This window comes from Symphodus melops (assembly GCF_947650265.1).
Source record: "Symphodus melops genome assembly, chromosome: 18".
In the NCBI taxonomy this organism is placed as follows: Eukaryota; Metazoa; Chordata; class Actinopteri; order Labriformes; family Labridae; genus Symphodus; species Symphodus melops.
This window is the reverse complement of record NC_136708.1, coordinates 3,942,614-3,960,602: the sequence shown is the minus strand read 5'-3', so window position 1 is coordinate 3,960,602 and position 17,989 is coordinate 3,942,614. Positions and strand designations below refer to the sequence as shown.

Below are 17,989 nucleotides of genomic sequence, written 5' to 3'. Positions count from 1 at the left end.
GCTCCCGGTGTGCACAGCGGTATAAGATATCAAATAGTAAGTAGCTCAGGAACTTGGGCTGGGAAATTGAGGGTCGCCAGTTCAAGTCTTGATGCGTACCAAAAAATCTGGAAGTTGGTCTTCGAATTTTTTGAAAGTTGAGGGTTCCCTCCAGCCGACACCAGAGACCATTTCAAGTTTACCACACTTTAAAAAGGAACACTTTTAACACTTTGGGTCCGTTTAAGACTTTAAAAGAAGCGATGACTTTGCATGAGGAAGCATTATGGAGGGAAAATAAACTTCACGTAAATTTCACCTGAAACATACAAACCAGTTCGATGTTCTAAAATGAAAAGTTCAGATCAGAACGATTAAGGCTTAAGTTGGTTTTATCCTCCTTAACTTTCAATGTAAGTATCAGAACATTGACACAATGCGTCCATCATTGTTATCCAGTCCAAACGTTTCACATTACTTTTAGCTCCACTGATGTCACACCTTTAGAAGTAACTAATCCTATTCATATACATTCATACTGCGCCGACGAAGCAGCAGCGATTAAGGTCAAGTGTCTTGGCCAAGGACATACAGGATAGCAGGGGATCGAACCCTCAACCTTGAGACATGACTGACTCTACTAAGTGATCCACAGCCATCCAATAGGAAAGTAGGCTACATATAGAGCCAGAACAGATAGTTAAACAAACTCAGGACATGCCCCTCCAAGAGTTCAAGTTTCCATACGTCACATCAAGTTCTTGAGATTATTAGATTAGACGTACTTTAATGTCCAAGAGGGGAAATGTCTTCAAAAGAAACAAAGTGCTCAGTGAAACTTTATGTAACATAAAAACCAAAACAGCTCTGATTATCTTTTTTTTTTTTTAAACATAGACCTAGTACTTTTTGGTGCCTAAAGTCAACCAACCCGATAGTTTATGGTTCCATTTAAGCACCAAAAGTACTTGGATAAGTTTAGAAAAATCTGGTTTTCGGCTGAAATTACACCTCATCATTTCCTTCAGGTTCCACGCGGCGTATAAACAGTGTCTCCGGGGTGGAAGTGCTTTCCAGCAAAAACCCCTGAAGGCAGCTGGGTGCATTATTCATGCCAACACCAAGGAATGTGGGATGTTACAGGCACAAAATGTAAATCCAACTGAAATATTATAGTTTGAAATTTGTGCTGATTGTCACAAAAAATGAAACACCTATCCGTGTACACAAGTTGTGAAACACGGTGTGCAGCCACCTTGCTGTTAACCGGGGTGGTGCTGTTGTTCAGAACAGATCTGAGCTTAAAATGGCATCTCTGACGCTCATGAAAGTTTATTGTTGAACTATTAGCAGGAAAAAGAAGTTGCAGTTTACAGCTATAGGATCAGGTGTGAGGTGACAACATGCAGATTGTTATCATCAGGTTCAAAGTGTGATCGCATCGTGGAGAAAACACGTCAGCTATAGGAGGCCATGTGCACCGAAAGCTCGGCAGAGGTGTAAAAACACAACTGGTGTCTTTAAGTCTTCACTTGGCTTTTCCCCTTTCTTTGTCACTTTCAAATGCTCCTGTAAATTCTCCAACATACTGATAAACACATATAAAACCCCGCCCACACGTTTAAACAGAAAAAAAAGCTCTTCAGAAGCGCACCTTTCCACCCACATATGTTGACATATGCACATGAACAAACTGGTAATGTTCCATCAAAGCTTATAGCGCCCATTAAAACGCCGAGACAAACATGGTGCCACGCTCGTAGTTAACACCCACACGCTCTTGAATGGCGTGGTTTTCCATCACCGCAACCGCCACTGACAGTGACAATCACATACCCCACTCAATTACAGCTGGCTAATTGTTCAGATGCCACACTACCATAGAGAGACTCTGTCTATATAAAAGTCTACACACACACACACACACACACACACGCGCACGCATACACACAGGGCTGTGATATTTGTGAGGAAAAATATAGTATTACAGTTTTACATAAGCATGAAACGCCCTCATGTAATCAGATAATGGATTATTTAAGCATCTGCTCACCGAGCCGTATAAAACGATAAAGATACAGTACATTTTCTCTATGTGTTTTTTTCTTCCGCCCCATGTAACAAACACACACACACACACAAACACACACACACACCTATTCTGTGCACAGTGCACGGCGCACACTTTGCCTGAAGGATTTTAATTTGAGATGCAGACTCCGGTGTCATAGTGAATGATATTAAAAGTCGTATCATGAATAAATCAGGAGACAGAGGAATCACCTCAGCAATGTGACAGATAAGCAAAGAGGAGCAGCTCACAGGAGGAGACAGAGAGAGGAAAAGGTGCAGCACTAACGGGAGGAGAGGCCGATAAATAAAAGCCATGAACATTTTAACAATGCAGACAGCAGCGGTGTTTAATGTAGGCCATCAGTTTATGGCGTTCCCTAACAAGGCTGTAATTACTTTACTGCTAAACCCACAACATACCTTCGTCTGTCATCCAATCACTCTGGAAAGCTTTTTTATTTCTTTTGCAGAAGGAGACGAGTTGACAGTGAAATCCCTCATTTGTAAAATAGTAATCAGTTGGGCGTAACATCAACAGAAATCGTCAATTTGGTCAAATTTGTCATGTAGCTTCTGAACGAGACGGGACTTTGCAGCATGGTAGCGCTGTGACCAAGTTTCATTAAGAGCTGTCAAACAACACAAATCAAGAGTCACCACAGACGGTGACGTGATGTGTGACTTTAGCTGATGGAAACGTGAGGCCTTCAGGTTTACATCTTACACCAGCTGTTGTCATAGCGCCGATTGTATGTTGTTCTTTGGCCTCCTATCTGCACAAACAGGGCTGTAGACATGTTTATTCCAGCTGTCAAAAAGGGTATTTTAACTCAGGACCTAATGGGGATTCTTTAGATTTTTGGAGCCTGCCTCAAGTGGACGTTTTTTGTCTTCGCACTTCCAGCACTGAAGGTTGCCGATTGGTTGAAACCTCAAGAGGAGTTATTCATGTTGATAGTTTTTGTCTCCCGTGATGCCCAAACTGCACCCACTCATGAGACCCGCCCACCCTGGGCCATTCACGAGAGTCAGAAGGACAAGTGAACAGAGAGAACAGCAGCCTGCTTATGCATGAAGGTTGGAGACTACGTGTAGTCTGCAGATGTTGCCAGCTAGCCATGTCAAGGGTCCTCCCCGTCAACATGTGTCTGTATGTGTACCTGCACATAGGCTTCCATGAATATGCATGTGTGCTCCTGTGTCTGTGCTGTGGTTACCTCTGAGGAGCGACGGCGGTGCTGTCGGCAGGTTAATCCAGCCCTCAGGCTAAGCATCAAACTTTCAGATCAGACAATCAATAATTCAGACAGCAGCTTGTCAGGATCTATCACAGAACACAGACTGAGAGGCAGGCAGCGGCACAACAAAGGCACAGAGGTGATTTACAGCTTCACACAACTCACGCACATACAAATAAAGGCGCACGCGGCAGACTCCCTGCGTAATTGCGCACTGATACACTATGCTCAAATCACAGCGCGCTGAAACGCACACGTCATGTTTAAAAGAGAGGACACATAAAATCCCTCGCACACAAAGAGCCACGCCTCGACTTCAATCCCCGGAGATGTTACAGCGTGTGATGGGAGAAGTGATTGATGGTCAGAATCACTTTTTGATTCCCAAACCCCCGAATCTGAACTAATTTCCAACTCCGGCGCATCACTGATCTACTGCTGTGCTTAAGATCCAGCAGCTAGTCCTTGAAGTACACGCCGCCTTATTAATATGGCCGTGGCACAGTTGTAAATCCCAAGCAAATCAGAGAAACATAGCAGCAAACCGTGTCTGTTTAGTGTGCGTTGTGAGGGAGTGAGCTGGTAGGGGGTAAGAGAAATTGAGGGATATTTCAGCGCGTGGGTGTATAATGGCTATCAGAGGTGACTTTCAGTGGGATCAACTCAGAACACTCGCACAAACACACAAACAAGCTTTTATTTTCTCTCTTTCCTCGCACAGTCACAGACACACAACATTAACTTATACAGATAACCATATCAAATGATCGTGCAGCAGCAACTAGCAGCCCTTCTGTGAGTGTGTGTGCGTGTGTGCGTGCGCGTTTGTCAGCATGAGGCAGTCATAAAGTGAAAGTGCTGACGCTCAGAGACATTTTCTTGGAGCGGAGTGAGCCCCTGCAGGCCTGCTAACCTTGACTTCCATGTGTGTGTGAACCAGTAAACACAGTGCATGTGCATTCATGTGTGTGTGTGTGGAGTGCAACCAATTACAGTGCCATTTACACACACACACACACACACACACACACACACACACACAGGTTGTCTTCAACTCTTTGTGTTTCCTATTCTCTTATGTCGTGCCCAACTGTTGCTCACCAAAACTGCTGCCATAGTGCAAAGTACAGTGATTGCAGAGGCTCAGTGAAATAATGCAACCAGAATATTTACAGTATTTACTGTTCACTCCATATGGATCTTCAGAGTGTGGCTTACACATATCTGTCAAATAAAGCTCCCAGTGTAGTGATTTGAAAACATCCCTATTTAGACATAAGGAAACAAGAATTGTGTTTTGATGCTTTGTAATCAAATCTTTAAGATACCAGAGGAAGCATATCTCCGTAGATGAATAGCCCTTATCAAATAATGCACGCTGAACTGCACAGAGGTGTCCAGTCGCATCTCCATGGGTATTCTGTTTGATAGAACGCCTCGTCCGCTTAACCTCAAGTCAGATTTGTCACAAAGCTGGCTCTCCCTCTCTCTCTCTCTCTTTGTCTCTCTCTCTCTCCCTCTCTCTCTCTTTGTCTCTCTCTCTCTCTCTGTCTCTCTGTCTCTATCTCTCTTTGTCTCTCTCTCCCTCTCTCTCTCTCTCTCTGTCTCTCTCTCTCTCTTTGTCTCTCTCTGTCTCTCTCTCTCTCTCTCTCTGTCTCTCTCTCCCTCTCTCTCTCTCTGTCTCTCTCTCTCTCTCTCTCTCTCTCTCTTTGTCTCTCTCTCCCTCTCTCTCTCTCTCTCTCTCTCTCTCTGTCTCTCTCTCTCTCTCTCTGTCTCTCTCTCTCTCTCTGTCTCTCTCTGTCTCTCCCTCTCTCTCTGTCTCTCTCTCTCTTTGTCTCTCTCTCCCTCTCTCTCTGTCTCTCTGTCTCTCTCTCCCTCTCCCTCTCTCTCTGTCCCTCTCTCTCTCTCTCTCTCTCTGTCTCTCCCTCTCTCTCTGTCTCTCTCTCTCTTTGTCTCTCTCTCCCTCTCTCTCTGTCTCTCTGTCTCTCTCTCTCTTTGTCTCTCTCTCCCTCTCTCTCTCTCTGTCTCTCTCTCTCTCTCTGTCTCTCTGTCTCTGTCTCTTTGTCTCCCTCTCCCTCTCTCTCTCTCTCTCTGTCTCTCTCTCTCGCTCTCTCTCTCTTTATTGGAGAGACAGGACATAGGGATTGGGGAATGACACGCAGGAAAGGAGCCGGAGACAGGTGAGCTTTGAACCTCAGCTGCCCGCTTCGAGGACTGTAGCCTCTGTACATGGGACGGGCAAACTGACCACTAGGCCACTGGAGCACTTGCTGGCTTGCTTTTAACCTGTCTGGATCACCAGAAAGGACTTTTTTTGTTGTTGTTGTTTTGTAAAGTTGTGCATTACGTGCTGATCTGTGCTCTTCTTGCCTGGGCTTGGTGCTGTGATTTTTTTTTTATTGCAAGACAAGAGACACTTACAAAAAAAAAAAAAAGACGATAGACAATCACAGTACAAGCCAGAAGAAGGGTATGTATAGGTATTTATGAGATGTGCGAGTGTGTGTGTGTGTGTTTAATAGATTTTTGGAAAGAAATTTGGAAACAAAGTCAGAGTGGGAGGAAAGGGAGCAAGAAATACAGTTCATAACAGACAAAAAAAAAACAAAAGGAAAAAAAACAAAGAGTATTTAAGTAAAGTAGATGAATAGGTGTGTCATTTGTAATTTGATTCTAAAAAACCGTCTCCACCACAGTGTCGAACTCGTCACCAACCTCATTCCTTGCCCACATCAGAAAACAGTCAGAGAAAGAGATTGCACAGGTAGTGATCTTGAGTAAGCAGCAGGGGCCCTGGGCCGGGCCCTCGAGCCCCCCCCCCCGTTCGCAGGAGGACCCAGGGTGCACCAGACAGGTGGGCACAGGGACCAGGGACCGAACCCCCGACCCTCCAATCGCAAGACGATCAACCCTGCCCCCGAAGCCACACCGTACCTTAGTGCTGTGCTGATCATCAGCTTGGCAATGCTGTGCGATGTTTCTATAACAGTCTTAACCTTTGCATTGCAATGTTTTGTTTTAAAGCTCAACTCTGTATGACTGCTGCACGCACGGTCAGGAGAGACGGCACTGTGCTCTTTCTCTGAGTGTATTCAACGCAGCAATGAGAATCCATACCAATATTTAAGAAGCACACAAATTGATCTGTGGAATGGATGAGTGGATTAACATTTGTAGACTGTAGTCAATCGCTCCTTATAGTTCAAACCAAGGTGACTGAAAGAGAGAAAACCTGCATCCAGTTTCAACATGTGATGGATTATAGCAGCAAATTAAAAACCACAGAAGGACATATTGAAAAACAACACCGAGTTAAGGATATGTTGTCTGGTTGTCCACATACTTAGGGCCAGGCACTGCAGTATTTTTTTTTTTTTTTACTTGTTTATCCTTTGAAAGAACTTTGACTTCATTGTGTCCGCTCACTTTTGATACCCAGAGAGACACGAGAGAGAGAGCGAGAGAGACCAATCTGACCTCATGAGGAGAGGCAGATAAAGAGATAAAAGGATAAAGAGGGATGAGAGGGAGGATGCAAGAGAGGAAAGGGAAGGAGCAGACTGCTTGCTTCCTGTGTTCATCTATATTTCACAGCACTTTCAATTAGTAGCAGTGTGGCTGCAGAGCAGCCGAGAGAGATAAAGAGATGGAGCGAGAGAGGTTTGCTCCAGGTCACTGTGGCCTGCTGCTGGCCTCTCTCTCTCTCTCTCTCTCTCTCTCTCTCTCTCTCTCTCTCTCTCTCTCTTTAAAGATGTTTGCAAACATAAAGTCTGTTTGCTTTGGCCTGAAGCAGGGCATGAGCTCTTGGTTTGTTACATCTACATATTTCTCAGGTTATTTTAACGTGGCAGAACTTCAAGCGCGCTGTAATTTATCAAGAGTAGCCACATGGATGAAGTCTTTTCATTTGTAGTTCCAAAAAAATGGAAACGAGGACTTTAATCTACAGGGCAAACTCTGTCTACAACTTTTTTTTTTTTCATTCAAACTGGTGCACAAAGAGTTCAAGTTCAAAGTACAAACACTATTCTTTGAGTGTGTATTTGACACATGGTCAAAATTAATTTGAAATAACTTTGAAAACTGTTTTCAGCTGATAGTCAAAAGTGCTTCGTGGCCTGAGTTCACCTGATACAAGTTCTTCAAAGTTAAAATCAACTTTCATTTCAACCCCTTTTTATTTATTGATTATAGAGAAAATGCAAAAATACTGCTCTTGAAATACCACAACAGTAATACAAACTAATGCAACACAACCAATCTGATCAAGAAATTCAATGATGTTACCCATCAGTCATTTATTGGGCAGCTGTGGCTCAGTGGTAGAGTTGGTCGTCTCTCAACTGGAGGGCCAGGGGTCCAACCCCCAGCTCCTGCAGCAACATGTCCGATGTGTCATTATGAATGGGGTTAGTTACCTCTGATGGTCACTTTACACAGAGGCCTCTACCATTAGTGTGTGAATGTGTAGGTGACATAACACAGATCACTTGTTTAGAAAGAACATGTGTACCAAAAATCTACCTCCCCATCTGTTGGAAAGAAACAACAAGCTCAAAGGTTCAATAACAGCGTATGACCTTTATAACGTTTAAAAATAGAGCCTGAAACAAACAGTTTGTTGACATGAGGTGTCAGTACTTGATGACCTGGGAAGAGGGTGCAATATTAGAAACTTGTGTATTATTTCATACAGAGACCTTTTCAAGATTCACTGATAAAAACACCTTTACAAAGAAGTATTATCATTTGTGTGAGCTTTAAAGCAGTTCTCCCTTCAGTTGCTTGGCCCAGTCTCACAAAAGACACCCGTCCTCCATCTCACTAAGGCCCGTGTCTTATTTGTGTTATTATTATGTGCTCATGGCTAGTTGAACCCCTCTCGGGTCTGAAGCGAGCGCTCTCTGCCCACCTACTACAGAGGAGCCTGTCAGCTGAATGACAGGCTTGTTGTCAGAGCGGATCAGAGGTAGTGAGGCAGTTCTTATTCTACCTTCTCTGACCTGTCGGAGGCTGCAGATTCTGGGACTGAGCCCTCAGCTGGGTACCACTAAGATCCAAGTGTCAGCACTGTATCCAGCACTCTGCAGTGACAGAATCCAGAATCAGGCATGAAGGTTGAAGTCATCAGTGTTATACATTTTGTTCATTCTGTTGGGATACACCTCAAAGCTAAGAATGTCAAGTTGAAACATTTACTCCTGTGGAAATAGTTTCCCTGGAGAACTGGTCAGCCTAGGACCTGGAAGAAGTTTGAGTTAAACTACATGGTGAATGTTCAATCCATTTTGATAGATTGTGGGAGCTGGTTGGACCTAAAATACTTCTTAAACCAATCAAACCAATTTCACTTGTTTGTAACCAAGTTTCCTTCAGTTTATCTTAAGCAAGAAATATTTCTCCCATCCTTGATCCCTGCTTTCTTTTGTCTCTGAGTTATAATTAGAGCTCATTTCAATTTTTTATTTTAAAATACAATATGCAAATATTGGTTTTTATTAGGCTTTTAATAAAATGGGTCAGTAATAACAAAAAATGAATACAACTGCAGCTCTGAGGGATTTAATTCAGCCATTGTTAGTGCTTGCTTACCGCGAGTGTTGATGAACACATCACAATGTTCGAATACATGATGGTGTCACATTGATTTGCTTCCTGAAAAATTGGTAAATGACTCAAACAATAGATCATGAATTTTCACCAGAGAAACTCTGCCTCAAGTTGGAATCTGTCCATTTGGTTTTTAACATGAAAAATAAAGGATACTCGGCAGGTCGTTAAAACATTGTTACTTGAAGGCTTACAGTATCTGTTTTCTCTTTTTATTCTTTTATTGAACCCACTGTCTAATGAATTGGCTCTAAACCTGGAGTCAGTGGCCCCCCTGGTGGGAGTGGGGACACGAGGCTATGTCTGCTGTGAGGTTGTCAAAACTAGATTTGCACATAAAATATTCAGAACACACCTACTGGATAGTTTCTGCAGAAGTAAAGTGTGTCTGCCTTTTCTGTTGGAAATTCATATAAAAACAAAAACAAATGAAATTGATGGCAATTATATTTATAATGTGTCATGCGTCTGTTTCTAGTCGACCTTTTTCGACTTCAGGTGTGATCAAGCTTTCATAATGTTATAGGATGTCCTTCTTACTTAAACTTTTGAACGTGACATCTGAGGAACATCTAAATGGTATGTCTTCAAATTTGGCACAAATGTTCTCTTGGACTCTACAATGATCTGGTTACATTTTGTTAATCAAATTTCACTTAGATTTCTCCAATTTTATCTTAAGAGTGTATTGGCTAAGCATTATTTATTTAAAGGTCTCAGGAAATAAAAAGAAGTGATAAAAATTCTAGCCCAAAGGATCAAACATCACCATCACATAAAACATATTTCTGTTTTCTAATATGAAACACACGTCCACTTGGACTCTAAGATGAGCTGATTAGTTTAATTGGTCAATGCCTAAGGCCGAGTTTTATGCTATTGGCTTCTAAGAGGCAGTCACATGCGACAATATCCACTTAAATGTGTTTACTCTTGAAAGCTGACACTTGAACTAGCCGCTGCTTGGTGTCGATCTAATCATTGAGCAGATGAACACAGGACTTGTGATATGTCTTGTAATCAACATTGATTGAAGGCTCTTCTCAGATCCACTATTACTGTAACAATGATTATAAACAGACTCCAGACCTGTGACGACAGCATGAGAGGGAACAAGTCCTGATTTAAGTTAACAAAATGTGGTATAAACCTACAAGTACGAGATCAGTTCTTGGGTTCTCGAGTATGTACCGCTTTTTTTTTTGTACTTGAGGAATTGAGAACCACGTGTTGTTCTCTTCAGGCCAGAAATATATCTACTTATTTTACATCAGTCCATTTAATAGTTGACACAAGTAAAAGAAAAGACCAAAGACAGGAGAACATTACAACATATTTGAGCCAATTTTGAGAGGATTCTCCCCGTCTGTCAAAACACGATAATGTTTTCTTGATGTTTCGCTAGGCTATCTCACTGGATCTTCCTGCGGTGTGGAGTGTGTTAAGATTGATCAGATCTCCTCAGAAGTGCAATAGGTTGCACCTGTTTCAAATAGTAAATATTGAACATGTCAATTGCCAATTGGGAAGTGAGCAGACTAAAGTGCAGGCCATGTTTCTGCGGTCTACCTTCCTCTGTCGTTTTTGTTTTTCTTGCCTTTTTTTCCTCATGAATTTTAGTAAACTGTACTCCAAAAACTAACGTCAATTCTTCCTGTACACCCCCATGTTCTTTCTTTAAGGTTGTGTTTGACTGCGAGAGAGACGTGTTTGGTGTGCTTCTTTTGATCATATCAAATATTTCATAAATCTTTTGTGTGGGCCTGGCGTTGTATTGATGCATTGTAATAAACAAGTAAATAAAAAAGTAAAAAAGGTCCCTGAAGTCAGTAAAAATGATCCTCTGAGGGGCCTGTAAATGTTTGCAAAATTAAACTTTGGTCCATCATGTGGGAGTTGAGGTGTTCTGGTCTGAACCATAGTGGCAGATGAAGACATCAAGACTGACGCCCAAAGAGTCACTGCGCTTGTTTGGCTAAAAATAGTGAATCATTCTTGTTTGCAGCGTTGCTATACTACATGAAGGAACAGGAGTCAAAGACTTGTGACACTAGGTATTACATTGTGAACATGACCTCATCTATTGGCACTAGTACCAACATCAAACATGTGAATGAACAATAATTTATATTGAGGAAGACTTCTGAGCACCTTTAGGCCACCTTGACCCTGTTGGAAATCACTGGAGGACTCGGCGTACTGGTTGGACTGGAGAGAAGGGGAATTAAGGGTGAGTGGATTCAGCAGCTGTTGTCTGGCACCACCTGCCTCTCCAGGGAGCTGAGGCCTACAGAGAATGGACGTCAGCCCCCAGGAATAACCCCAGGCAATGTATGTCGGCCATATGCCCAGCGTGCTGCAGGGATCGGTGCAGCAGGGAAAGAATGACTTGTGTGTTGGAGCTGAAACAGAGAGACTCTGTCGAGTCAGGCTGACAGCTTAGGCGATGCCAGGCCAGGTCAAACCCCGGCCAAGGAATACAAGGGGCTTTGGCTGGCTGTTCTGATGTCGAACATCTCTGTGTTTGATAAAAGTAGAGCCACAGGACATAGAGTAAAAGACATGACTGCGGGGAATGACGAGGAGTGACATGTCGGGAAATTAATTAAGGTGGGGAAAAGAGAGAAGCACCTGCCTCTGGGCCTGCAGAGCAGACGTCTGAATCAATGAGGTTGTGTTCGGCTCTCTGACCAGCCAGCCAACCTGCGGCTGTACGCAACATATGAAAGAGTAATGAGATGTCTATCGCCTCACTCAACGTCATTCTCTGTGATTCAAACTAGCCCTGGCTGGATGTGGCAGGTCTGTGATATGATAGCCTCGCCTGGCATCTTGGGTATTGCAGAGAATTGCCCACCTTAAAGAAAAATAAGAGAGCCGAGTCTGGAGGCGGACTGTGCTTTGGGGGAGATGATTCCTCTGATGGATGCAATCTACCTGCCTTCAACTTCAACACTCCTCCTGCTCCATCCTTCCACCTCTCAGGCTCAGTCTGATAATACAGGATTCCTCACACATGCAGTTTTAATCATGACAGGATTGGGAAGAAAAATAAATCCTTTTGAACTTTTTTGTGGCATGTTGTACTTATGTCGTGTGCAAACCGCAGTTTGCATAACACTCACACTCTGTCACACTCACTGTGAATTATGGAGGAAAAAAAACTTCTTGGTTTGTCTTCATCTTTGGTGGTAAGTGCTTTCTTGATGTGTTCTTTGCCAAGTGGCCACCAGTGTTGAAAATTGATGGAGAAGTGCAAAAAACTGCAGTTCCTAAAGTGTCCTCTTGAGGCTAGTTGCAAAATGTTTCAGTCCACATGTTAAAACGCATTTCTGACAGGAGGAAAAAACATGTTTACTCCTGGTTCAGAAAAATAGTTTGTTTTACATCACTTGTGTAGACAGCCTTGATGGGCGTTTTTTTTTTTTCTTAAATAATAATTTATGAATGATTTATTTTTTATTATAGTGAAAGTGATGCATAATTAGGGACATGGCTGATAGGGGTACATTGTTATGGTTTGCCAGGAGGCTTAAGACCCTTCAACTAGCTCTTAGCCTGTTTCTTGATTGACCAATAATTATATTGAAACTAAAACTGAGATTCCTAATGAGGCGGTGGCCATTGTTTGTCTTCAAAAGTCTAATTTAGAAACCAGTGGGTGATGTCACAGAGGAAACGTCCATGTTTTCTTATTCCCAGCTGTTTTTTCTATGAGTGAACAAAGACCAATCTGGTGCTAAAAGGCATATAAGTAATAGATTGATTTCAATCTCAGATGGTTGCATTTATAAAAACAATAGCTTTATTATTATTATTACCACTTTTTTACATATGGTTGGAGGTAGCTCTTGTGCAAAGTGCTGACCTGACCCTGAGGAGCAATTTGCATTCAGTTGTTGACACACAAGTGAGGCTATCAGAGTCTGACTGAATTCAGAGCTGAGCAGAAACTTTAGCCCTCTTGTACATTATATAACCAACAATATACTGAGAAAATTTGAAGGTGACAGTGGCAGTATGGGATTCCCAATCTTTACACGACTGGCCTTTATCTAATCAAAAAAGAGTGCATTTAAATGTGCTACAGTAAGGTTTTAGGTATAAGGGGACCTCTAAACAAATGTATTACACCTTAAAACATTAGTTAACTTGTGAAAATGAGGGTGAGTCGACGAGTACGATGAGAACATTTCTACCTTTAAACAGACACTACGGTACAGTAAGGCAGCTGCTGGAGAGCACCTCGTGACAGATAGGACATCTAAAAAGAAAAGATAAGTGACAGCTTAAAATAGACACCTCAGGGCAGAACGCTGTTGGTTAAAGGGTTTTTTAAGACTGATGAAGAAAAAAAATCCAAAATGAAATGAAAAGGTAACAGAAATTAATGCAATAAGGTAAAGACACTGGATATATTTGAAAAAAGAATCTCATAGTTACCCTGACACAGACACTGAAGGGTATTGTAAAACAGAGGACGCCTTAAATTAGATCGGAGACCAGAGAAGAAAAGCTTAAAACAGAGACTATAGGTTTCCTTAAAACAGATCCCGTAAATTTCTCCGCTTGCGAGATGAATAAAGGATTATCTTATCTCTTATCTTAAATCACACAAAAGGCTTCCTTGAAATGATACCTTGAAAAAGACATGGGAAAACACCTTTAAAACACATGCCAAAATGTACTACGTTTTATTTTATTAACATGTTTAAAATATAGATATCAATCCATCATCAAAGAGAGCAACACGATAAAAACTAAGCACACGTGAATGAACAAACAAATGTAGACTACCTTGAAATAAACACCAAACAGACTTATCTTTGCTGCCTTTAAAGGGGGGGGGGGATAAACAGGCAGAGTTGTAGGACTGCTTGAAAACCGCTGTCTTACTGTTCTGTCAGATTTTGCACATCTTTACCAAATAAATAAATATATTTGGATATTCTGGACTTTTTACTTAAACCTGTCAACATAGTCTTGTTTGCCGTCATACATTGGATAATCTAGATAACCAATTGTAACATTACACTGGTACCTATATTTTTACACATTGCCTTCGCCCATAACAAGATATGGTACTGCTAAATTATACAGCGATTACAGCTCAAACTAGCAGGAGGTGAAATTACAGTTGTATTAAATGTGTTGGTGAAACAGAGTAGCACTTTAAGAGGGCATTCTATACGGGCTGTAAAATGAATTTACACCAGCGTTCATCACGAGAATGAATCACAACGATCTGAGGTTTATAGGCACTTTAAAGTTGGATCATGAGACCATCAAAATTGAGGCTGAGCTGGTGGCTGCGAGAGGTGATGATGTCACTCTTGTTTGCCTGGTTTGATCTTCACTCCGCTCCGCTAACACTCCTCTCTCGCAGCTTTTCCATCATCTGATATGGTGTTTCATTGATCTGTTTTCTCTCCTGCTTGTTTTGGCATCTCAACATGGAGTCAACAAGAAAAAGTCCCAGGGGCAGCGTAGAATAGCTGGAGGTATAGGTTTGCAGAATGCAGTGTGTGTTACAAAAATGATATACATGCCATTCACAGACAAACAGATTCACCTCGCATAGCAGGGACGCTCAGCCGTCAATTAAGAAGCTTGAATATTTTCAGAGAATGATTGCGTATAACAATGTTTTGTAGTAAAGAGATCCCTTTTCATTTCACAATGGGTTTTTTTTTATTGAGGAAAAGCTCATAAAGATTAAACATCTAATTTACATGTCTTGGTCAAGACAGACAGACCCACAGTAAACAAGTTACAGACATAAAACACAGAGCAACTACAGACACAGGTCAGCCTATCTTGGGGAGGCAGTAGCATCTGTGGGGACTTGGGTTGGGAATCGGACGGTCGCTGATTCAAGTCCCTGTGTGCACCAAAATATGGAAGTTGGTCTGGCAGCTGGAGAGGTTCCAGGGTAGGCTACTTCCTGGGTACTGCTGAGGTGCCCTTGAGCAAGTCCCCGAATCCCCCAACCGCTCTGCCTCCCTGCGTATAGCAGCCCCACTAATGCATGTCCACAGATCCTGTTTGTGAATGTGTGAGATTTGTGTGAGAAGCATGTCTCTAAATAACTTGGAATGCCCCTCAGGGTTTAAAAAAAAAAAAAAAGTCATTTACAACCTCTTCTTCCAACACCTTCAATTTACTGTTAAAAATAAAAAAGAGAGACCAGCTACTCCAGACAAAGATTGTCCTGCAAGAGATTCAAGGCTTCGGCAGCAACACTCCTGAAACTCCTTTTCCCCTTGAAATATGGAAAGTTTATGTATTCTGACCTCTTTCAGTTTTGTTTTTCAAGTATCTGAGTAGCTTTTTTTTCTAATATAAGCTGTCAGGTTTTATGCTACACAGACAAATATGAGGCTAAAAAAAAGCTGGCAATATGAGCCAACTTGGCTGACACTAAGTGGACTTCTCATTATTGTTTGTTTCCTGGTCTTCGTAAAGGGCAATGACATGTTTCATGTACCCCCCAGTTTCATATAATAAATTGCTCCAGCCAGCTCAGCCTCCCATTACAAGTCCAGTACCTTATTCTCACATAAAGATGATCTCTAATAGTAAATTAGGAGCAATGCACAAGGATTATGACAGTTATCACATGTAAGACAACAAAGGCTGCATACCAATGAGCATCTGCAGACAGCAGGCCGGCCTGGAGGTAATAACTGGATGAACTGATTTTTTTCTTTCCACGGTCATTAGAATTTAGGATAGCAAAGCTTCATACGTCTCATTTGACAACAACATGGGTTGATTAGCACATCTTTGGCTCATCAGTAAAAATATAAAAGAAGAGAAAGAATTAAATAAATAGATGAAAAAACTTGGAGATAAAAAATATTAAATAGTGAGCGGTGCTGGAATTTGGATGTAGCGAGAGATTCTCTTACTGACTCTGAGAGCTGATTCTGTTCGAGTTATCTGACTAGTCTTTTCAAATATCTTTTTTTTGCCATTATGCTGTAACTGAGCTCATAACTAGGCGTCATCACGTCTTTACAATTTCATATCGATTTTAACCTTGCAATATGGGCGTCCCAATTTGTGAACTCACATTGTGTTTCAGTGTTGTGGAGGCACGGAGCAGCAGGAGATCCACATAGTGGACCACTATGTAACCACACAGTCAGACGCACACAGAGCTGCCCAACTTTACTGGCTCTGCTGAAACCGCATCACATCTAAAGACAGTACAGGGGGGGGGGGATCACTTCGCACCCCCTTTTTATTGGGAACTGAATAGTTCACTGTGTAAGAAAGATAACTCATCATGAGGGGAAAGGGATTCATAACAAGCAACTTCGTCTTTAAAGTATAAAATTATATCTGTGATTTATCATGAAAACATAGCTTTTATTATTCATATTATTTGAGACAGGAAGATGTGCTGGAAATCGAGGAGGGAGAAAGGGGGGGGGGGGCGGGGTGAGGGGGGGGAATGACATGCAGGACAGGAGCAGATTCAAATCTGAGCTGAGCGTTTCAGGGGCTTCAGCCTCTGTACATGGGGAGTGCAAACTGCTCCGTTCTGACTCGAGGCTTCAAAACAGAAGTCTGGAAAAACACTGCCAACAATACAAGACTTAACCTTTTTACCCCCATGATAAAGACTTTGTCACTGAGGTATTCCGTGCAGATCCCACCCTGTGAAATAACGACTCTGAAACAGGGTCTAATGAGCAAAGAGTCCTCACATTTTTCTTCCCTTTTTCCTCCTGCACACATTTACACTAATTCATATTTAATAGCTCTTTAAACCCCTCTTTAAATTAGTCTCTTCTCATTTAAATAACTGTATTTAACTGTATCATTTTTAATATTGAGAGCCGGGTGATTGCTGCTGCTAAACACTGTTTAAAAAATGACTTTCTTTTGCTGATAAAATGCTTTTTTTTTTTTTTTACTGACATGTATGTTATGCTAATTCTCTTTGTCTTTGTAAAATATGAATTATATTCTTATACTGAACAACCTAGACACGTTTCAATGCAGGAACAATCTGTTTCCTCGTCTCTACCCTCCCCCACAAAACTAACAATCAGCTTCCAGATCAATTAGCATTCAGTATCAAATCGTTCACAGTGTGTACGGGCCCGAGCTGCGTATTATTGAGGAGATAATTGTTGCCTTGCGGTGGTTTGAAGTTGCTTGCTGACTGACTGACTGACACTGATACATACACATACATGAACAGTAATTATGAACAAGCACATAAAGACACATAAAGAGTGAGTGACACTGATAATTAACACACACGCAACAAATGCACTCCTCTTTTCTTGTGCCTTATAGAGGGGCCCGTGTACACCCCAGTCTGAATAATCCGTCTCCATCATGTCGACACAGCGTTCTGTCTGTGAGATTGTCACACTCACTAATTACTCTTTAAGATAATCAGCCTGTGTGGCTGGAGATGCCGCTCCCCTCCACGGCTCTGTCTTCTCGGGGAATGAGAGGTTTAATCTGTGGCGAGATCAGAGCTACCGAGAGCAGGAGGAGGAGGGATTGGAGGCGGATGGATGGGGGCGGGGTGGAAATGAGAAGGAATTTGGGCATCTTAACAAACTCTTAATTACGTTCTCTATCCTCCGCTGGTGGCAGGCGTAAATGGCGGTCCCCAGGGAGCCTGTGATCCACTTTCTGATCTGCAGAATTCACAGCCGAGCTGCTGATCAAAAAGATGGAGCGGCCTAGATGCTTCAAACACATGGGACCTTTTTTTCAGCGTGGGACTCGTTGCTTGTCATTGAGCGGAAGTTTGAATTGTTGAAATTCATGCTCAAAAAAAAAAGAAAAAAAAAAAAGCTTGGTTCCCTTTAAAGATATAAAAAAAGAGAACTTGAAGAGAAACAGGGAGCATTCAATGGCTCCATGAATTGATAATGAGGATTCATGCAACGTGCTGAAGGCGTTTGTCCCATATATGAGGCAGAATTCATTGGAGATGACCTCCACCCACATTCTTGCTGTTCGAATATACCAGGCGCAGCTTTGATGTCGGCCATCAGCTGAATCCCTGGGGAGACTCTGCTGTAATAAACCACAGCAGTGAGCTCAATGCAACACAC

At 42.1% G+C, this 17,989-nt stretch overlaps 1 protein-coding gene across 1 annotated transcript in view; it reads right to left on the bottom strand.

Annotated features, from left to right (window-relative positions):
* Nucleotides 1–17,989, bottom strand: part of ctps1a (CTP synthase 1a) — a 219,296-nt gene that overhangs the window by 182,227 nt on the left and 19,080 nt on the right. The window lies entirely within an intron of this gene.